Source organism: Seriola aureovittata, chromosome 1 (genome assembly GCF_021018895.1).
Source record: "Seriola aureovittata isolate HTS-2021-v1 ecotype China chromosome 1, ASM2101889v1, whole genome shotgun sequence".
Lineage (NCBI taxonomy): Eukaryota > Metazoa > Chordata > Actinopteri > Carangiformes > Carangidae > Seriola > Seriola aureovittata.
Window position 1 is genome coordinate 15,910,481 of NC_079364.1, and position 22,680 is coordinate 15,933,160.

Consider the following 22,680-nt stretch of genomic DNA (forward strand, 5'->3'; position numbering starts at 1 on the left):
TTTTATGCCTTATTATACTATGACTTTTTATGCCTTACTATAGTATGACTTTTTATGCCTTACTATACTATGACTTTTTATGACTTTTTATGCCTTACTATACTATGACGTTTTTATGACATTTTATGCCTTACTATACTATGACTTTTTATGCCTTACTATACTATGACTCTTTATGCCTTACTATACTATGACGTTTTTATGACTTTTTATGCCTTACTATACTATGACCTTTTATGCCTTACTATACTATGACTTTTTATGCCTTCCTATACTCTGACTTTTTTATGAATTTTTTTCCTTACTATACTATAATATTTTAATGCCCTGCTATAGTATATCGTTTTTATGACTTTTTATGCTTTACTATAGTAAAACTTTTTATGGCTTACTATACTATGACGTTTTATGCCTTACTATACTATGACTTTTTTGTGACTTTTTATACCTTACTATACTATGACGTTTTCTGACTTTTTATGCCTTACTATACTATGACTGTTTATGACTTTTTATGCCTTACTATACTGTCATTTTTATGACTTTTTATGCATTACTACACTATGACATTTTCATGAATTTTTATGCCTTACTATACTATGACTTTTTATGCCTTACTATACTATGACGTTTTTATGACTTTCTATGCCTTAATATACTATGACTTTTTATGACTTTTTATGCCTTACTATATTATGACTTTTTATGCCTTGCTATAGTATGTCGTTTTTATGACTTTTTATGCCTTACTATACTATGACTTTTTATGCCTTACTATACTATGCCTTTTTATGACTTTTCATGCCTTACTATTCTATGAAGTTTTTAAGACTTTTTATGCCTTACTATACGATGACTTTTTATGGCTTACTACACTATGACTTTTTATGCCTTACTATACTATGACCTTTTTATGACTTTTTATGACTTTTTATGCCTTACTATACTATGACTTTTTATGCCTTACTATACTATGACTTTTTTTGCCTTACTATACTATGACTTTTTATGCCTTACTATACTATGACTTTTTTATGACTTTTTTTGCCTTACTATACTATGACTTTTTATGCCTTACTATACTATGACTTTTTTATGACTTTTTTTGCCTTACTAAACTATGACTTTTTATGCCTTACTATACTATGACTTTTTATGCCTTACTATACTATGACTTTTTTATGACTTTTTTTGCCTTACTATACTATGACTTTTTATGCCTTACTATACTATGTCGTTTTTATGACTTTTTATGCATTACTACACTATGACTTTTTATGCCTTAGTATACTATGAGTTTTTATGACTTTTTATGCCTTACTATACTATGACTTTTTATGCCTTACTGTACTATGACTTTTTATGCCTTACTATACTATGACATTTTTATGACTTTTTATGCCTTACTATACTATGACTTTTTATGCCTTACTATACTTTGCAGTTTTTATGACTTTTTATGCCCTTCTATACTATGACGTTTTTATGACTTTTTATGAGTCTTTGTGCCTTACTATAGTATGACTTTTTATGCCTTAGTATACTATGACTTTTTTATGACTTTTTATGCCTTACTATACTATGACTTTTTATGCCTTACTATACTATGACGTTTTTATGACTTTTTATGCCTTATTATACTATGACTTTTTATGCCTTACTATAGTATGACTTTTTATGCCTTACTATACTATGACTTTTTATGACTTTTTATGCCTTACTATACTATGACGTTTTTATGACATTTTATGCCTTACTATACTATGACTTTTTATGCCTTTCTATACTATGACTCTTTATGCCTTACTATACTATGACGTTTTTATGACTTTTTATGCCTTACTATACTATGACCTTTTATGCCTTACTATACTATGACTTTTTATGCCTTCCTATACTCTGACTTTTTTATGAATTTTTTTTCCTTACTATACTATAATATTTTAATGCCTTGCTATAGTATATCGTTTTTATGACTTTTTATGCTTTACTATAGTAAAACTTTTTATGGCTTACTATACTATGACGTTTTATGCCTTACTATACTATGACTTTTTTGTGACTTTTTATACCTTACTATACTATGACGTTTTCTGACTTTTTATGCCTTACTATACTATGACTGTTTATGACTTTTTAATGCCTTACTATACTGTCATTTTTATGACTTTTTATGCATTACTACACTATGACATTTTCATGAATTTTTATGCCTTACTATACTATGACTTTTTATGCCTTACTATACTATGACGTTTTTATGACTTTCTATGCCTTAATATACTATGACTTTTTATGACTTTTTATGCCTTACTATATTATGACTTTTTATGCCTTGCTATAGTATGTCGTTTTTATGACTTTTCATGCCTTACTATACTATGACTTTTTATGCCTTACTATACTATGCCTTTTTATGACTTTTCATGCCTTACTATTCTATGAAGTTTTTAAGACTTTTTATGCCTTACTATACGATGACTTTTTATGGCTTACTACACTATGACTTTTTATGCCTTACTATACTATGACCTTTTTATGACTTTTTATGCCTTACTATACTATGACTTTTTATGCCTTACTATACTATGACTTTTTTATGACTTTTTTTGCCTTACTATACTATGACTTTTTATGCCTTACTATACTATGACTTTTTTATGACTTTTTTTGCCTTACTAAACTATGACTTTTTATGCCTTACTATACTATGACTTTTTATGCCTTACTATACTATGACTTTTTTATGACTTTTTTTGCCTTACTATACTATGACTTTTTATGCCTTAGTATACTATGAGTTTTTATGACTTTTTATGCCTTACTATACTATGACTTTTTATGCCTTACTGTACTATGACTTTTTATGCCTTACTATACTATGACATTTTTATGACTTTTTATGCCTTACTATACTATGACTTTTTATGCCTTACTATACTTTGCAGTTTTTATGACTTTTTATGCCCTTCTATACTATGACGTTTTTATGACTCTTTATGAGTCTTTGTGCCTTACTATAGTATGACTTTTTATGCCTTAGTATACTATGACTTTTTTATGACTTTTTATGCCTTACTATACTATGACTTTTTATGCCTCACTATACTATGACTTTTCATGACTTTTTATGCCTTAATATACTATGACTTTTTATGCCTTAGTATACTATGACTTTTTTTATGACTTTTTATGCCTTACTATACTATGACTTTTTATGCCTTACTATACTATGACTTTTTATGCCTTACTATACTATGACTTTTTTATGACTTTTTTTGCCTTTCTATACTATGAAGTTTTTATGACTTTTTATGAGTCTTTATGCCTTACTATAGTATGACTTTTTATGCCTTTCTATACTATGACGTTTTTAATGCCTTGCTATACTATGTCGTTTTTATGACTTTTTATGCCTTACTAAACTATGACTTTTTATGCCTTTCTATACTATGATATTTTATGCCTTGCTATACTATGTCGTTTTTATGACTTTTTATGCCTTACTATACTATGACATTTTTATGACTTTTCATGCCTTACTTTATCATTTAGTTTTTATGACTTTTTATGCCTTACTATACTATGACTTTTTATGCCTTACTATACTATTACTTTTTATGCCTTACTATACTATGTCGTTTTTATGACTTTTTATGCCTAACTATACTGTGTCGTTTTTATGACTTTTTATGCCTTACTATACTATGACTTTTTATGCCTTACTATATTATGTCGTTTTTATGACTTTTTATGCCTTACTAAACTATGACTTTTTATGCCTTTTTATACTATGATATTTTATGCCTTGCTATACTATGTCGTTTTTATGACTTTTTATGCCTTACTATACTATGACATTTTCATGACTTTTCATGCCTTACTTTATTATTTAGTTTTTATGACTTTTTATGCCTTACTATACTATGACTTTTTATGCCTTACTATACTGTTACTTTTTATGCCTTACTATACTATGACCTTTTATGCCTTACAATACTATGACTTTTTATGCCTTACTATACTATGACTTTTTATGCCTTACTATACTATGACGTTTTCATGATTTTCTATGCCTTACTATACTTTGACTTTTTATGACTTTTTATGCCTTACTATACTATGATATTTTTATGACTTTTTATGCCTCACTATACCACGACTTCTTATGCCTTACTATACTATGACGTTTTTATGACTTTTTATGACTCACTATACTTTGTCGTTTTCATGACTTTTTTATGCCTTACCAAACTATAAATTTTTATGCCCTTCTATACTATGACATTTTGCTGCCTTTCCTTACTATGTCGTTTATATGACTTTTTATTCCTTAACTTACTATGTTGTTTTTATGAGTTTTTATGCCTTACTATACTATGACTTATTATGCCTTACTATACTATGACTTTTTATCCCTTTTTATGCCTTACTATACTATAACGTTTTTATGACTCATTATGACTTACTATACTATATCGTTTTTATGACTTTTTATGCCTTACTATAATAAAAGGCCTTTATAATGCCTTACTATACTATGACATTTTTATGACTTTTCTATGCCTTACTCTAATGTGACATTTTAATGCTTTGCTATACTATGTCGTTTTTATGACTTTTTATGCCTTACTAAACTATGACGTTTTTATGACTTTTTATTCCTTACTATACTATGTCATTTTTATGACGTTTTTATGCCTTACTATACTATGACTTTTTATGCCTCACTATACTATGACGTTTTTACGACTTTTTATGCCTTAGTATACTTTGTCGTTTTTATGACTTTTTATGCCTTACCAAATTATGACTTTTTATGCCCTTCTATACTATGACATTTTGATGCCTTGCTATATTATGTCGTTTTTATGACTTTTTATGCCTTACTACACTATGACATTTTTATGACCTTTTATGCCTTAATTTACTGTTGTTTTTATGACTTTTTATGCCTTACTATACTATGACTTTTTATGACTCATTATGACTTACTATACTATGTCGTTTTTATGACTTTTCTATGCCTTACTCTATGACATTTTTATGCTTTGCTATACTATGTCGTTTTTACGACCTTTTATGCCTTACTATACTATGAGTTTTAATGACTTACCATACTATGACGTTTTTATGCCTTACTATACTATGACGTTTTTATGCCTTAATTTACTATGTCGTTTTTATGACTTTTTATGCCTTACTATACTATGACTTTTTATGCCTTTTTATGCGTTACTAAACTATGACTTTTTATGCCTTTCTATACTATGACATTTTTATGCCTTGCTATACTATGTCGTTTTTATGACCTTTTATTCCTTACTATACTATGACATTTTTATAACTTTTCATGCTTTACTTTACTATGTCGTTTTTATGACTTTTTATGCCTTACTATAATATGACTTTTTATGCCTTACTATACTATGTCGTTTTTAAGACTTTTTATGCTTTACTATACTATGTCGTTTTATGACTTTTTATGCCTCACTATACTATGACGTTTTTATGACTTTTTAGTCCTTACTTTACTGTCATTTTTATAACGTTTTTATGCCTTACTATACTATGACATTTTTATGACTTTTTATGCCTTACTATACCATGACTTTTTATGCCTCACTATACTATGACGTTTTTATGACTTTTTATGCCATAGTATACTTTGTCGTTTTTATGCCTTTTTATGCGTTACTAAACTATGACTTTTTATGCCTTTCTATACTATGACATTTTTATGCCTTGCTATACTATGTCGTTTTTATGACCTTTTATTCCTTACTATACTATGACATTTTTATAACTTTTCATGCTTTACTTTACTATGTCGTTTTTATGACTTTTTATGCCTTACTATAATATGACTTTTTATGCCTTACTATACTATGTCGTTTTTAAGACTTTTTATGCTTTACTATACTATGTCGTTTTATGACTTTTTATGCCTCACTATACTATGACGTTTTTATGACTTTTTAGTCCTTACTTTACTGTCATTTTTATAACGTTTTTATGCCTTACTATACTATGACATTTTTATGACTTTTTATGCCTTACTATACCATGACTTTTTATGCCTCACTATACTATGACGTTTTTATGACTTTTTATGCCATAGTATACTTTGTCGTTTTTATGACTTTATATGCCTTACCAAATTATGACTTTTTATGCCCTTCTATACTATGACATTTTGATGCCTTGCTATACTATGTCGTTTTTATGACTTTTTATGCCTTACTACACTATGACATTTTTATGAACTTTTATGCTTTAATTTACTGTTGTTTTTAGGACTTTTTATGCCTTACTATACTATGACTTTTTATGACTCATTATGACTTACTATACTATGTCGTTTTTATGACTCATTATGACTTACTATACTATGTCGTTTTTATGACTTTTCTATGCCTTACTCTATGACATTTTTATGCTTTGCTATACTATGTCGTTTTTACGACTTTTTATGCCTTACTATACTGAGTTTTTATGACTTACCATACTATGACGTTTTTATGCCTTACTATACTATGACTTTTTATGCCTTTCTATACTATGACATTTTTATGCCTTAATTTACTATGTCGTTTTTATGACTTTTTATGCCTTACCATACTATGATTTTTTATGCCTGAATATACTTTCAGTTTCTTTTGACTTTTTATTTCTTACTACATTGTGATTGTGATGTTTTTATGAGTTTTTGTGCTTTACTAGTTACTATGGCATTTTTTTTCACTTTTTATGCTTCAGCATAATATAACCTTTTATTTCATTTATATGTTGTCCTATGCTATGAAATTTTTAGGACATACATACTATATGACAAATGACATATATATGACATATATGTCCCTAGTTAAATGCAACTCTTTTAAAACAACATGCCTTATAAAATTATATATTTCTGTTTATCAGAATCAGAATCAGAATCAGATTTATTTGTCACTTTGAAAATTTCAGCATATATGTAAGTGAAATACTATACTCCATAGATCACAGTGCAGGTCACATTTAAAAACAACAAAAGGCACGTTACACACAAGACACAATATACGTGTGACATAAAAACATAAAAGATCACGAAGAGAGAGCAGTATTAAAAACTTTTCGGGAGAAGCTTAAGATAAAATATAAAAATGTGCTGATGTAAACATGTATCCTTAATAAACAGTCAAGTCAAGCGGACACTTAAAGTGCTGGTGCATTTTTTGTACATGTCACCCTCTGGTGTTGGAGGCAGTGATGGGGGGGGCAGCATTTTGAGGGAGTTTGTAGTTCTGATGGCTTGTGGAAAAAGGTTATGCCACAGTCTTATGGATCTTGCACGGATCCTCTGGAGGCATCTTCTGGATTGCAAGAGTGCAAAGAGGTGGTGGGAGGGGTCAGACAGTAGTTTTGTGGCCTTCCTGACACACTGGTCTGTGTAGATGTTTGCCACTGAGGAGTGAGAGACACCGGAGATCTCCTCTGCTGCTCTCACTATCCTTTAAGGAAAGCAAGGAAAGCAAGAAAGGTTGCCAGACTTTGGATGACAATTGTGCAATTTTTTGCACTGAATTGCTTCTTTCAAAAATGTGGATACATTATGAATCAAATTTTTCACACAATGTATATGAGTTGGTTGAATCCACTTTGAAACAGAATAAAATAGATGCGTGCTCCCCATGCAGTAACCTACACAAATACCAATCTTCATTTAAGTACAATTTTTGAATAAAGCAGGCTTTCAGATAATAACATTAAGCATATTTTTTTAACCCAACATGTACATAATTATTATTAAAAACCTTTAGTAAAAACTTTTGATTTTCTCTTACAATTTTACAATTTAAACTGTGTGAGTCTTGTTTGAAGTGCATAATAGTGTAATAATTAGGTTCCCTTGTTAATCTATTTGTGGGATGAAGGTATTGGTATTCATGATAAACAACCACTATAACAACAAGGATCAACATTTTTGACCAGCACAAAGTAAAATTCTTTTTTTTTTTTAGCTCTTTTACCACGTGTTCACACAATACTTACAGGATTTTTTTATCTTAACTTTCCTCCGCAAATCCTGATTGCGATTGAGGAGCGGCGTGGCCAATAGTCAAGGGTCACACAACGAAAATATAATAAAAAATAAAAAATAAAATAAAAGTTCCCTAAAAGAAATACACAGAAAAGAAATACATAAAAGGAAAATAATAAATTCTGCACAGAAACGGATTTTGAAATATAATCCTATTACATAAATACATGGGTTACATTAAGTAAATCCTGAAAATGTCTTTTTTGTTTGAAAGATTTTCTTCTTTTTTTTCCCAATCAACAGTTAACTGAACCGTTAATGTTTATAGGATGGTAAAAGCATTTTTTCATATTACTTCTGTCCAGGACATATGCCACCTCTTAAAAGTTTAATACCAATAATAAATAACAACCAATGCAACCTGCTCCAAAGTAGCCCATCTGTCTGTGTGTGTTCAGCAAGAGTCTACAGCCATGCTAGTGGGCTATAATTTGGCACAGTATCAGCATGCTCACATGCCAACAATGACATGCTAACATACTTTTATTTGCCAAAAAATGTCACTCATGGTGGCCCTGAAGGACAATAAGGGAATCACAAAAGTCATTAGGATTCATCCTCTGGGGAACACGAATGTCTGTACAAAATGTCATGGTTAATCCACACAATTTCACACTGGACCAACATGAGCGACATCGCCATCCATAGAGTCCACCATAAGCACGGCTTAAATTTCCTCTGAATGTCAACACAACAGTCATGTAAGGCATTTTGAAAAGAAATTGATTATATTATAATATTGGTCACTATTTTTTGTGTTAACATTCCTGTACAGAGTATTGAAATACACTTTACTAGAGCAGAAGAGGCCTTTACTGCTTCTAAATGCAATGCTTGAGGATATCTAAGGCATTAATAACAATTATTGGTGTTCTTTAGTTTCCTCAGACACCTTAAGTGTTGTGTATTGACTGCTATGCTAGAAAGAATGTTGCCTATTGATTTGGTCAAGGCAGAAACCGATGGTGTCCTTTTCCTGTAAGGCTGGAATTAACCCTTACATGCTGCCAGTGCATGAATAACATACCTACTACAAGCTGTGAGCTCACAGTCTATACTCACTGATGCCCTCTGCAAAGTCAAAGGAAACAAGAGATGGGCACAACCACATGTATGTATGTATGCACCTGCTATGGGAGCAGGAGAGAGTCAATACAATACAATTTACAATACAACAACTTCTGCAAGTCAAAGAGAATGCTTTGGGTATCTTTTGTATCACTGAGTAATTTAAGTATTTTTTCATAACCTTCCTTTCACTTTTCCCAAACTTAACTGATACTTAAGTAAACTTAGCTTTTGGTCTTTATTTGGTAAAACAGAATTTTAGTACACAACATAACAGATATCATTTAATTCTGTGAGTAAATGTAAGAAATGTTAGGGTATTGCAGCATCCAGTAATGTTTTTACTGGTCCATTGTCTTATCCCTAACCAACACTTTGTGTATACTGTACTACCATGCTTGGTCTACCTCCCTGTGGACTGTGTGGTTACTAACAGCTCATCCACTATTGCTTAGGGGTCTTATTTTGTTCTAGAAGAAAGACTTTATACTGTCAAACTCAGACATCCCTTGTGATTGAAGGCCGATGGGCATGGAACTCTCAGAGCTGCCCTCAAAGCTGCAACAATGCCTGCTTTCACACAGCCAACTTGTGGTGGGTGGAGTGGAAGAACAAAGGCAGGCTTGTTAGGATTTAGATGCCTTTATTATTCTTTTATTTGGCTGCAATTTTTTGTCTACATGCCCATATTCATTAAGATTTTGGCTACATTGGCTTGTGGAGTCTATGGCTCTGGGATTAGTTACTGTATGTGACTCAAAACACATCAAGCACTCTTCTTTTGCAGAAATCAATGTAAAGAAACCTAATCATAAAAAATACATTAATATTCCTTTTAGCTCATCATGTATTCAGCTTACATATACTGATAACTAATGAGATTAATACTTAATGTGAGCACATTCTAACAAATAACAACAAATAGAGTAAAAATATGATCATTGCACCACAGGATAAAGTCTAATCCAGAGCTAACATTTTTAAATACCATTAGTTCACAGTTCTTATCTTCATACATTCTCAAAGTATAATAACCATGCCATGTCTGGCTATCTAAAGAGACACACACAAGTTCAATTCTCAAATGAGGCTGCAAACTCAAAAGGGACAAAATATAATAAATCTGAGCACTTGAATGACACATAAAAAAACATCTTCATCATCAACAGCTAATTGTCCATGGAATTGGAAAGTGATGTCCAACTCTGATTAGGTACTTGCACATGGGCAAGGTCCCTCTCCCCTCGGCCAGCAGAAACTGTCCCAACTCTGCAACAGTCATGGCTGCTGGGAAGACACATGGGTTGCGAGAGGTACTTCTGTAGGCTCTCTGCTTGAATAATCAAAGCTCCACTCGTAGTCAAAGCACTGCAAAAGTGAAAGAGAGACTTCATTCTAACAAATGAATGACCAAAAAGCATTAAGGAGTGTTTCAATGTACTTAGAATACTAGATGCCTAGGGCTGGGTTTTGTTTGCACTTCAGTTTGATTCAGTTAACTTATCAATGTGCTACCTAACCTGTGAAAACTGCTGTATAATGTTTTCTGTTTGACAAGTTTGATAAAATAACCCTGATGATGTCATCAGGTGTCTAATTAAAGCCACTATTCAGTTGCATTATGGGAAATGTGGCATTTTTGCAGCTAGGCAGAGACTAAAAATCAAGATGTCATGGCCTCTTCTGCTTCAAATTTAATCTAAGTCTTATGAAAGTGGAGTAGCCCTTAATAAAAAGGAGCCAAAGTTCTCAAATCTTACATTTTTTGCATTAGCAACATTATAATATGGCTGAATAAAACAGTATGAACTTAATTTGAGAAATATTTGTGAAGATGTAAAAACAAAGTAAGTAAAAGTAAAGTAAGTCAAAACACTACTTGACAGTTTTTGATACAATTTGGTCGGTACCAAACAAGGGGAGTTTCAACACCCAGCCGTAATGATGCCTCGTGTGTATCAGGTTACTAACCTCTGCCAATCACACCTTTTTGTGCTTGTCACTATCACAGATCTCAGTTTGAATTGACCTATCAGATGCACTGAGCAGGTCTCCAGCAGCTGCTGTGTCACTGGGGCCTGGTCGATATACAGTAGCTGGAGGGAGAAAACATCGACTGTCAGCTGGTGAGATCACAGGAGCTAAAATCCTCCCGTAACAATGCTGCCTAAATCCCCAATCAGAAATCGCTTGTTATGCTCCTTTCTGTGTCAAAACACTCCCTTATTACATGATTGGACGAAAAGGTTGATGGCTTTTTTTTATTTGTAAAACAGGTCTCTAACCAGATGTAAATTCTAATAGAATGCAAATTTGCTCTGCTTATTCTGGCCGGGTTTCCACAGTGTCCCAATCCCTCTTAAGCTTCTTGTTGACCGCGTATGCCAGCTTTGTGTACACAGTTGGCTCCTCAGCTATTCCAACTGCATTGTTAATGTCTGCCCTTTTGTGCTGCTCAATTCCACCGGAATAAACAGAATCACACATGCAAAATTATTTTCTAACACAGATAATTAGCTGAAGAAACAATCCCGGGTATGAATAATAATGTGCCACGCTACCATTATAACTTTTAACCATGGGAAAAGGAGAGATTTGAATGCCAAGGGAAATGAGCTTATCAAATAAAGCTCGAAAATGTGCAGTGAATGAAATGAGTCAATCATTTTAATGTGAGATGGGAGCCCTGAGGAGAATAAATAAGCAATCGTCACATCATGCAGGGAGAACAAATGAGCATGGTACACAATTAGGCAGGGTCACATTCTGCCAGAGCTGTGAGCGTGGGATGGGCTAATGAGCTGTGCGAGTGAGTGTGTGTGTGTGTCTGTTTGTGTGAATGTGTATAGGAAGAGAAAGAGGAAGTAGGAGATGAAAAAGCTGATCCCTCGCCCTCAAAATTCTGATGTACAGACTAAGACAGCCAGACAGCCAGACACACAAGCGGCAAGTCAGGCGAGAGACAAAGATAAAAGTAAGAGGGGCTGGTGGAGAAGAGGTGGGCTATCAGTTGACTTGGCATCTGGGGCAAGTAGACATGCAGGCAGACAGAGCAATGGGCAGGTACAGCAGCCAAACAGACAAAAAGAAGAGAACTGCCTCAGAAGGACCAACGGCACAGAGCTTTCAAAGGCGACTCATAGTTATTAACTATTCAATCACATAAAGGAGAGCTGAAGGCGTGAAAGGTTGCGGACCGAAGCACTTTTGCTTCAGTGCATTAAGAGCCTGGTCCAGCACTCTGGCTGCGTGAAAGAGAAATAGATTGCCTCCCAGGAAGATGACTGCTCAAAGGAGTTGGCTTTTTCCCCTTAATAACAGCAATCTGCTGTGAAAATCTAATCCCAAGTACCATTTACACTGAATCTAGATAACTTCTGCTCGGAAAAGCGTACAATATGAATATTTCATTTCCTGATATACAAATAAACAGAACAAGCCCCCCCATCAATCAGGGGACATTCTCAAAGTAAGTGAACTGGAAGAGCAAATTGCTAATGAATGCCATGCTGCTAGAAATGCACATTTTTAAATGGCACTGTGGGTATATTGTACAACTGGCTGAAATGAAAATACAATTCTTCACAAGAGCGTAAAATGTATTTGATACGTACAGACATGGGTGTACATGACCCATATGGTCATAAAAAAGGAAGATATTAAGTGAAACACTCACAGTGTTGATAACCTGAGTGACATATACACAACAACAAATCAAGCATGAACACTGTCCCTCAATTGAAGTAATAGCTCCATCTTTGCCATTAAAGTCAGATATGGATGCACCCTTTAAGCCCCCTACTCTCCTTCTCGCTGGCCTAATTCTCCCTCCTCAGTGGTGGATAAGAGGGATCAGAAATCCATCCATATGCATGGCCAACTATCTGTAGAGGGGATGTCAGGTCTCAGCCTGGCCAGCTTTCTGAAAGTACTGGTAATGACACTTAATGAAAGCTAGGGAGCCGGGCTCTGAGAGGGAAAGCCTGCGCATGTATTCCCTCAGCCCCCACCCAGCATCCAGCATCCAGACCAGGCCTTCAGACACCATAAATAAACAAACGTGCTGCGTGAGAATAGATGTGGTATTTCACTAGCTTCTCTCATGCCATTTCATCCACTTATTTATCTATTTATTATTATTCCCTGGATCACTGGTTTGCTCTCAGCCCACATCTGTACTCCTGGCTCCCTGCAGGTTTTTGAATGCTCCAAAAACATTAGTTGGACTTTGCTCCAGTCACCCAGTGGCCATTAATGGGCTGAGTTTTCATCAGCTCTCCAGTGGTGTCCACAAATAAACACACATGAAGAGCTGTCAGACCACTGTAAATCGAGCAAATATTCAGACATGTCACAGATCTCCTAATACCAATCACACTGCTTACTCCACTTTTCCTAATGGATTAGCAAACTATCCAATCCCTTCCAGCCCTTGTTAAGCTGTCATCTTTTTAACTAGTGTGGCATACAAAGGAGCAATTGTGTCTCCTGTGATGCAGGTGATATTGCTGAAGCTGAGAGGAGGAGGATGGGGAGGGTGTTCTGGTTGCAGTGATGCCTGTGTTGAGAAGGCTGGTGAGACTCAAAGTAAACAGAGGGAATGAGGGGATAGAGAGGCTCTTCTTAGCACAAGACCCTATTCAGTACAGTCAACACATGGCAGATTGGGTTCACATCTTTTTCCCCTCGCTCTCGTGCTGCCTCTGTCCTTCCACCACCAAAACTTATCCCTTCAATCAGCCCCAATTTCCCTCCTTTCAATTTGAGAGGATATCAGATAGAAATGTGTTGCAGGCAAATGTCAGGTAACACAAATCTGGCTTACTGTGAGGCAGAGTGGTGTTGGCTGCGTAAAATTAGATGGCTTCAACTGTGGGACACCATTCCACCAACAAATAACCCTTTCTCAAGCAACACATACAATTCATATTTTATTTACAAAAAGTTAGAAGTTTCCATGGTGATGCTTGAGTGACATGTTTGCTTAAAGTGTCCCATGTGGCCTTGGCAAACACTCCAAGCAACTAACACTTATCTGTCTGTCTGTCCAGAGGAGAGAACGTCATTGGGTCAGTTGGGTGAAAAGTTTGCCAGCTCTGAACAGTGCCAGGGAGGTGAGACCTCTTCCTCTGCTGCACCATGTCCTTTGATCACAGCCACCCTCAACATTTCCCAGCTAACTGCACAAATGTGTCTTCAGTGTTAACAAGCTTTAGCCATCAGTCGAGGCTGGGCCACACAGGTGGAGATGACACACGCTGGCCAGAGTCGAGCAGATTACAACGGGGGTCATCGTGGGTGCAGGAGGAGAGGAGTGCTAAACATGGTTGTATGTAAAGGAGAGTTTGTGTTCTGTGAGATGGAGAGAGAAATGTGCTGGGGCTGCATTAGCAGCAGGACCCAGAGGCGCAACCCCGGGGGGGGGGGGGGGGGGGGGGGGGGCAGACTTCAAACACTGATGTGCAGGCTGTTCAGGGCTCTCAGGCTGCTGATTTCACAGCCGGAAAACACAGACCATTACTCACACAAACACACTGAGGCCTATGCTAATCCCAGAACAAGAAAAATCAACATGACAGCCAATAAAATCCTGGGAGTTATGCAGCAGCTTTGCTTTTCAGTGATACTGTCTGTGATGTGCTGGTGAGTGTTTGTATTGACCCATGTTTCAGATGAGCCACTCCAGAAACACTCACGCTCTGTCTGAAAGCTCGCTGCTTTGTCACTGACACTGTCTCTGGAGGCGGCCGGAGCAAAAGCAGAGAACATGTAGTCACAGAGAGGGGCTTGTATAGATTTGCCACCCCACTTTTGGAAGACAACTGGGGTCGCTGCCAGGACTATAACAGTTTAACACAGTAGAATGATTGGAGCCAAAGTTACCAAATCATGGACTGTCTCAGGTCAGAGTCTGCAATGTGTTGCTTGTAAACTTGGTCAGAAGAGACAGAGGAAGGGAACTACACTAGGTATACTAAGGATGGTCAGACTGTCTCTATGATACCAGTTGTACTCATTTTTTGTTGATTAATTTCTTGTGGTCTGGCTATGCTCACAAAGACCATGCAACATCAATTTTGTGGTTCACAGAAGCAATGGTTCCAGCAACAAAGTGATTCATTGATGCTGGTGAAAATGTTTTATTTCTTAATGAAGAAGAAGTGACAGCTCACGTCATGCCGCTACACAGACACATCGAACTCTACGCAATGCAATACATGCCGCATCCCGTGGTGGCTTTTGTTGCTATTTAAGGAAGTTCATTTAAGCTGTAATGCAAAGTTTACTTTGTGTGTAATGAGTTAATGTATTTACAGCTTATATGGACTGACAGCGACCACCTATGCTGTTCAAATACTCCAATAAGGACATATGGATTTAGGCGAAATTTAAACTCAGTAATGCTCTGTATCAATGTAGTCAATCTGTTAAATATAAGCTGCGTGAAATGTTGTGTGTATTTGATTAGCACCACAAACACAAAATGCTACATCTGCATGAGTAGGGCTGATGCTGTAGCAGTTAATTAGTTCCTGACTGGAAAAACATCAAACATATGACTAAAAATAAAAGATGGCGTTATTTTTCAGCACAGAAAAATATCAGTAACCACAGTACATTTTCAGAAATATCTGATGAATGACTCTGATGAGTTTCAGCAATCAGTTCTTTGTAAGTTATAATGTGTTAAACATGTGAACATATTTGAATTATGCTGCTTAATGTGTCTGGGATGGCCTCACATATATACATAAGACTAAAAATGTGCATCACAATATTTGTAGGTCTGCGTATTTTTCTTGGTATATACCTGGATCTTCTCCTATTCAATCCCCCTCTCGTCAAGCTCAGCTTTAAGTCTCCTGACCTCAATTTGCCGAGCTTCCACACGCTCCTGCAGGTGGATTCATGTTCCTGTACACACACACACACACACACACACACACACACACACACACACACACAGCTGTATGTGTGTGTGTGTTTGTATATGTACGTATAACTCTCATCTGTCCACTTTCTCTTTCTTGGCGGAGATGCATGATCTTCATGCTTTACTCTTTTATTTTCACTGCCAGTTTTTCATTTGCTCGCCTGCAGCAAAGTTGGAATATGATAAAATGTGCATTAGCTATTGTTGGGATAGAAACCAATTACTGTGCAAGTGCAGAGGGATCTCAGTAGTAGTGTGGGGTGTATTAAGGCCTTACTTACGTTCCGGGACTGACTAGTTGACAGTGGAGAGCATGTTGTTGACATGAGATCCGTCTGAGCGAGAACAAAACCACCTTGTACTGGGACAGAGAGGGAGGAAGAGAAAGACAGGAAATAAAAGACAGAGGGAGTGGGAGCAAAGTAAAATATAAAAAAATAACCACATATCTGCTGCAAAATGTGTAAAGCCTCAAAAGTAAGGCACACAGTGAGACTGAGAAGCAAGGAGACATTTAGATGACTAGTTATGGTGTTAGATTGCTGAGGCCTATGCATGTGATAACGTCTGACCTGGATTACCTTAAAGTTATGGCTGTCCCTGAGAGATACTATCACTGCCTTTATGAAAATGACACACTCCTCCTAGACTGCCCGCAATGGCCGCTGCTCTTGGCCCCCCTGAAAAATCAGACAAAACATGAAAGGTGGTATAAGCAATGATTACTTGCTAAAGAACAATAATAATAATAGATTAAAAAAACACATTTACTTTTGAGTGTAATTGTCATTTTGTTGGAGTATGATTAAATAGCACTAATACTGCTAAAAATGGAACATCTGACCATAGTACATATACTAAAACATGCTGGGGTTTATATGTGTACTTATCAGGAAAGTGCACATCTCTGAGATGTTTTGGGAGATGTAACTTGACCAGGTAGGACAAACTTTATTTTACCACAACTGAAAGTGTAAGTCACTTGAGGATCTTACCACCTAACAGACCTCTATTCTCCTTAGTATTTTGTGCAGGGGATGCAATAAGACACAAACGTGTCCCTCATCCAAGGGCTGTCACCTCTTTGCTGCTTCCGACCCACGATATTGCCGATGCCCTTAGCACCACCTGCTCAGCTCCTCCCTTTGTCAGGTCATGAAGACATTTTTAATAATGATTATGCATTTGCCTTACAGTATTATAGTTTGCATATAGCTTGTTGAAGTAAGGATCTATTTCTCCACCAATGAACTTGCCACCTAATGAAAACCTTCGTACTTCTGAATGACACACACTGGGTGGCATTTGAAAATATAATTCTGATGTAGACTTACTTCATAGACTTGGTCTGAAATAATGAATTATAGACATTGGGATGAAAATCTGTGCACAGCCTTTCAGTGGCTACTCTGTTGTGTCACTAAATTCCCGAGCTTGAGCTCCACAGCCATTTCCTGCTAGTCAAGGAGACGGTGGCTATGAGCACACCACCACCATCACAATGACCTTTCCACAAGCCCAGGGAGCACGCAATGCAGAGGAGAGGCAATAAAAGTAATGAAAGAAGCAAAGGCAATTAAAGTGGTGTGTGTGAGGGGAGCGTGGCGGAGATGAGCCTAACTGGAGGCAGCCCTGGAATGCACTACAGCTCCATATCCACCATAATCCCTGTGTGATCGCAGAGCAACCCTGGTGTGCTCCCAGTCTGATCATCCTCTCGCTGCATTCACCAGCTAATCCGAGCAAAAGGACAGCCATGCACATACACTGTACACACACGCACGCACATGTATTAAAGTCATTCGGAGACACACACATCTCTGCACACACTGCTAGAGTACTTATTATAGGCTGCATACAATATGTACTGCATGACAAAGTGAGGAAACAAAAATAAATTACCAAACACAAACACATGCAGGCACACACACGCACGCACACACACACACACACACACACACTCTCACACATGTTTAGTTCTAGAAAATGAGTTGCTCTCCTCCTGCCCTCTGCAGCGCAGTGTTTCCGCACGGCCAGTGAGATTCATTAATGCCCTTCCTCTGATGCAGCCACACAACCAACAGCAATTATTTCTAAAAGCAAAAAGTGAAAACAGACAGTGAACGCACAAATATACACGGCACATAATCATTATTTTTTTGTTAGGCTGCCTGTGTGGGGGTTGAGGAGGTGGCAGCAGCTTGGACTTCATTTTCTCTAGCGGAGTTTACTGACCGCAAAATGACAAGGATGCTTTTCCTAAACCAATTAAGAGGCTGCAGTGCTGCTGTTACCATGTGACATTGACAGCACTTAAGGAGGCTGACGCCAGGCCTTAGAGATGAGCCAGAGATGTGCTCTTGGCTCAGAAGTCAGCTCACACACGCACAGAAACACACACACACAAAAATACACGTGTATGCAATCATGCATGCACAGTCACACACATCAATAAAAGGAATGACACTGTACAGCAGAGAGCAAGTTACAATGTGTACACGGAGAGCTCCAAACCAAAACAAATATGTATAACGAACAAAACACCAACACATGAGGTCCTCAGTATTGAGGTCTGCAAGCGGCTGGAGTAAAAAACAAAAAAAAACAAAAGAAAAAAACTGCACTACCCAGCTGGTATTATCAGAAAACATTAAATACAGCCCTCAGTCCATAAAAAGACCTCATTATATAATCAGCTTTAGGAATACATCGAAAAGGGCAAAGCTAGGAGTCTCTCCTTTATTTGACAACAGAATCTGATCTTGCCTGTAGTGTACAATTAGAGAACAAAGTGACCTCCAGAGGTTACTACTCTACTTGAGAGAAACTGTGTGGTCCACACTAATGACCAGAATGTTCTGTGAAGCGGCTAGCATTGTACCCCTTCTCTGGTCTGGCTATCTTATACTAATACCACTGTTGAGAAAGGAGATGAGACTCCTTTTCCTTACTATTGTAGAGCACTCCCATCATAATTGTGCTCGGGGCTGGCAGGGCACTGGCTGGTCAAAGTGCCGCTTAGAGAGGGTATAGCTGGTGTGTAACTAAGCCTGATCAGTATCAGTTTTGGTCCTGGCTGCTCTGATGCTGGCAGCAGTTTTGGGATGACACAAAGTGAATATTCTGAATCTGCAGCTGACCATGTGAGTGTCTGCTGTAGTTTGATCATCTCTTTAGTTTGATGCTTAGTTATCTCCTTATGGCCGTCCCTCTCCTCTGTCAGCTGGAAACTCCTCTGCTGTAGATGGGATATAACACAGCAAAAACTTGCCAACCCAGGATTTCTCTCTGCCAGCTCACACACACAATGAAACACACAAGGTCCAACGACTAAATTCAACTCTTTAGTTTTCTTTATATTAACAGAGTATTCAGTTTTTAACCTTGATGTGAGTTTGGTTCAGTATCCAGACTGAAACAGAATTATCTACTGTCCATTCTTTTGTTCATGCTATGTTGTTTCATTCATCATTTAACATTTATCCGACTAGTAGCAGTTGCACTCTAAACACCTGTTTGCTCTCCCAGGTGAAGGCCAGCTCAAACTCGGCTATTTGAGTCCGCCCTTTCTCTGTCAGCTAACTGTAAGACTTCTCTCAAACAGGAAACCACACACTAGAGCCTATAAATGCACCATCACATCGCAAAGATGCACAGAGCATTAACCAACGTGTACACAGGCACAGAATCTGTTCATTTTCACCTGAAATGTATAATATGGACCAGTGGTTCTGAATGACTTGTGACTCCTTTTAGCTTCACATGCACATGCATTCATATTGCAGAATGGTAAGTAGTTTCTAAAGCGCGAAAAATAATAATAATAAAAAAGAAATCAGTGTAAACATTTGTAGTGGAAATAGGCAGTATTTTGGCCCCTCGACTGTTTTCCAGCTCTGCTTTGCACTGCTGCAGCTGAACCATACCTGCCTCTGGATGGCGCTCTGCAACTCCGTCACACATTCCTGGAGACTGCTTTCAGTCTTCCACCAGGTACAGAGAGAGATAATGGATGGCTGTCAGTTACGCCCCTCTGTCCTCATCTCCCCTAATCAGCACTCTCATCTCATGGAGCTGCATGGGTGTTAGAGTTTCACGTAGGACTAAGTTTGACAGTCACGTTCCATCTTAACTCTGTGGTGGAGATTTAAAGCACATAGGTGGGCAGATGAAAGATACCCCTTATATGCATGAAAGAGATCAAATTGGGATTAAGGAGATTAATTTCAGATGGTAATTGAGAGAGAAACTTTTTCATCAGATTTATCTAACTTTCTAAAAGATGTCAAATGTGGTGTGATTTAATTTGCTAACAGATGAATGGTTGGTAAATTGCTGTGCTTCAGGCTTGTGTCCCTTTGGTTGGTGTGAAATCATATATCATCAAATTTCATGACTTGTGAAGATCTGACTCATTTCTCTTGGCTTCCTCTGGGGTTAAAAAATAATTACTAGTTTTGAAACACAAATTCAGACTGAAACTAATTCAATTTGTGAGCATGGCTGGAGGGTGACTCTGAGTGGTGTATAAACGGTTGTAGCTAGGCTTCAATCAGAGGACAAGCATGGGGGAACAATCCCCCTTCAGAGATGACAAAATGACCTTGGAAATCACATAGTTCAGAGAGTCAGATTGGATAATTGATTCAAATCAGAAGGCTAACCTTACAGTCTGGTGCTACTGGATGTCATAAATATAAACACTGACAAGAGTGCTTTCTCACCAGAAAAGTGTAAAACCATCAAATGGGTAGTGTCTCCTTAGGCTTGTTTGGGTATACTGCATGTGCCAGAGCATGAGTGTCTAACATGCCCACTTCTAAAATACTATAATTAATTTCTGTAATAGAAATGTCTCCAAATTATGTTTTATTTGGGATACACCAGTTGATTGGCATTTCCTTCCATTCTTGCTCAGTATTTGTTTTGGAGGATTTGTGTACGTGGTTTCAAACCACGCTGCTTATTTACCATTGTTTCTATTAGTTATGCTGTGTAATATTAAAACTTAATGACATTTCTAAATTAAAATATGTTTGTCTTTTAAAAGACATTGCAATTATTTCGTGCCAATTATGAAAAAAAAATGTTCAGTTTGATAGAAAACAAAAGCACCAACACAAAAACAAAAGCGGCACAGCAACTGAAATATTTTCTGATTAATTCTACACACTTTTATTTCTTACTCATTCTGCCTCAGTGCATCTTAAAATTAACAAAACATTTGAGTTTGATAATTACAGTAAAAAAGCAAACCTGTTGGCGACATAGAAGTTTAAGATTTTCTAGCATTTCTGGAAAAGTCTTTTGACTCGGCTTTGAGCTGTCGTGAATAAAAGATTTTTTCTCTGTCTCTACTTACTGATCCTCCTGACCTGTTGCTCCTCCTGTTTTTGCAACATGCTCCAGCTTGGTCTTGAAGCTGCCACAGACTTCACCATGTTACGTGGGGAAATTTCTCTTTCAATCTAATGTGGAAATTTCAATGCATAGAATTGTATTAAAATGAAATGAACAAGTATATTAAATTGAAATAAAACCCAAAAGTATATTATTAACATTAGTTCTTATATTAAGGATCAACCAAACAAATCAAGGTGGAGGGATTCAAACCTTTGGCTCAGAAGCCAATAGTACCATGATTAAGTGAATTGAAGATGAAAAGATTTAAATCCTGATAAGATTCAAGCAGATAAAACATGCACAACTGAACCAACTGTGTGTTTACAGAGCAGTACACGGAGACACTTACTTCAATCAATATATTGATGTTTTGTAATAGGCTCTAAATGACTCAGGTTAGAGACTGCTGCGCAGCAAACCCTCTCACTACTTCTGTTTCTTCAATTCATTTCAGCACGAATATAAAACACAAGCTAATATGGAAAACTGGGTTTAGAAAAACTAAACCCAGGCAAAGAGCTAACTAAAAAAAAAGGTTTGTTGATTCAAATGACATACATGAAAATGGCAGAGTGGCCTTGTCAAAGATTGTTCCATGTTCCAAATCTTATGTGTCTTGTGTTTGTTTCTCCGGAGACCCAAGTGGCACTGTCCTTGTTAAAACTGTCCTTGAGCAAGACCATCTTCCTGTCCACTGATTGGAAGATATTCTAGATACAAACAACATGCAATGTTGAGGTGGTTGAATTGATGATGTCTTTTACCTTAATATAATGCAGTCCTTGGGTCTAATGGAGAAAAGATAGAAAAATACAGAAAAAGGGAAAATTAAATCAGGAGCCTTTGTTCTCAATCACTCTGATGATAGCGTATGTATGGTTATTTGCTGTGCTCACAGGCTGAGATTAGTGCTTACTCTTTGTTAACATAATTCTCTGCTTTGTTTCACTGTTCCCTCCAACTGTAGCACTTATTGGTTATGATTGTGACCTCCCGGCAGTAAGCTGTTCTGGGTAGGCCCAAGCTCGCCTCAGCCTCTTTCCTCAGAAACTCCACCTGGCTCCAGATCTTCCTTCCAAGCTTTAAATGACAACATTGAGGTTGCCCCACCATTGCGCTTGTGTTCAATGAACTTGCCCCACACTTGGTCCTGAAAATCCATGTAATGTCACAGTTCTGAAATGGGAATACT

At 36.7% G+C, this 22,680-nt stretch overlaps 1 long non-coding RNA gene across 3 annotated transcripts in view; it reads right to left on the reverse strand.

Annotated features, from left to right (window-relative positions):
- Positions 1-6,926: 6,926 nt before the first annotated feature.
- Positions 6,927-22,680, reverse strand: part of LOC130179063 (uncharacterized) — a 55,819-nt gene continuing 40,065 nt past the window's right edge. For 2 of the 3 annotated variants that reach the window (XR_008829235.1, XR_008829233.1), the window contains 5 exons: positions 16,667-16,765; positions 16,367-16,446; positions 15,963-16,066; positions 11,123-11,247; positions 6,927-10,519 (listed from right to left, as the gene is read on the reverse strand). This is a non-coding gene — a long non-coding RNA (uncharacterized LOC130179063). The remainder of the gene's footprint in view (positions 10,520-11,122; positions 11,248-15,962; positions 16,067-16,366; positions 16,447-16,666; positions 16,766-22,680) is intronic. The other variant, XR_008829238.1, reaches the window with a different exon arrangement.